The sequence below is a fragment of the Otolemur garnettii genome, unplaced genomic scaffold (genome assembly GCF_000181295.1).
Source record: "Otolemur garnettii isolate 467f Iridium unplaced genomic scaffold, OtoGar3 scaffold00012, whole genome shotgun sequence".
Lineage (NCBI taxonomy): Eukaryota > Metazoa > Chordata > Mammalia > Primates > Galagidae > Otolemur > Otolemur garnettii.
In genome coordinates, this window is record NW_003852407.1 from 26,952,533 (window position 1) to 26,953,988 (window position 1,456).

Below are 1,456 nucleotides of genomic sequence, written 5' to 3' on the forward strand. Positions count from 1 at the left end.
ATTTGTATTACTTAAAAAAGGGACAAACAAAATGAAAATAGTTCATGAAAACATAGACTTGTCCCTAATACCATGTGCTTTAAAAGGAATGAAGAAAAAAAAATAAAAAGAATGAAGAAAAAATACTCATTCATCACTTGTATCTTAATGAATTTAACACTACCATGGGTTTAACTAGATGAAAATTAAATGGACATGAATGAAAAATACAAAATTCAGAACTATAACTATCAATTCACACTTGAGAACTGAGATTACTATACAGCCCATGGATGAACTTCCCACGAGTGGCTACATTAGGAAAATGCAGGGAAAGGCAAGTAGCTGGATAGTCCCGACAGCCCCAAGGGCTCCACCTATACCCATTTTGCCAATCACAGGCCTCGCTCTCCTGACAGCTCTCAGCGCCAAAACAAGTGAAAAATAAATGAAAAAGAAAATCTGATACCCAACTTTCCAGGCTTAAGAACTCAGGAAGAATAACAGAAACCATCACACCCTTATTTAGATGCTATATTAACCCATTCATTCCTCCTAGCAACATGGTAAGTACACACACACACATACACACACACACACACACACACACACATACATACACACACGGGGTAGGGGGAAATAAAGGAAGATGAGAAAACACTCACCCTGTACACATCCTTCATTTCAGAGATGGTCTCTGAAGTCAGAAGGCTTAGTTAACTTTAGATTTTCTTTTCCTTTTTTGTGAGACAATGTCACTGTTGTCACTTGTCACCCTGGGTAGAGTGCCATGGCATCATAGCTCACAGCAACCTCAAACTCTTGGGCTTAAGCAGTCCTCTTGCCTCAACCTCCCAAGTAGCTAGGACTACAGGGGCCCACCACCACACCCAGCTAGTTTTTCTATTTTTAGTAAACACGGGGTCTGGCTCTTGCTCAGGCTGGTATTGAACTCTTGAGCTCAAGCAATCTACCCGCCTCAGCCTTCCTGACTGCTAGGATTACAGATGTGAGCCGCGGCGCCGGGCCTAAAATTTTTTTACAGTGTTATTTTCTCCTGCACAAACCCAAGGAAGTTCAGAAACTTCAGCAGCCTGAACATCTTTCCCTAGAAGTAGGCCCTAACCCTGAGTTTTAAAGGCAAGAACAGTAACCAATAGACCCGGCTGCACAAGAAATTAATCAGAACTACATTTTTAAAAGCAAGAGAAAAAAGGAAGTACAGCCAAAGGCTATGAGCCTGAATGCAAAGAAAAACAGTTTCAAGATGATGAGAAGAAAAACAACTCAGACATGGGTTTAGATGCGGGTTTAAATACTTCGTATCCTGGTGAGCTTTCTGCATGACATTTCAATTATAAGTTATTGGTATAATCTCTAAAATACATCTTCTATACATGAAGGGCTTAGAGAAAACCAAAGAATTGCTCTGTGGAGTCCTCAGATTTAAGGACTCACTTTGTAAAGAAAAAAAAAA

At 40.0% G+C, this 1,456-nt stretch overlaps 1 protein-coding gene across 3 annotated transcripts in view; it reads right to left on the bottom strand.

Annotated features, from left to right (window-relative positions):
• Nucleotides 1-1,456, bottom strand: part of TTC39C (tetratricopeptide repeat domain 39C) — a 130,071-nt gene that overhangs the window by 59,900 nt on the left and 68,715 nt on the right. The window lies entirely within an intron of this gene.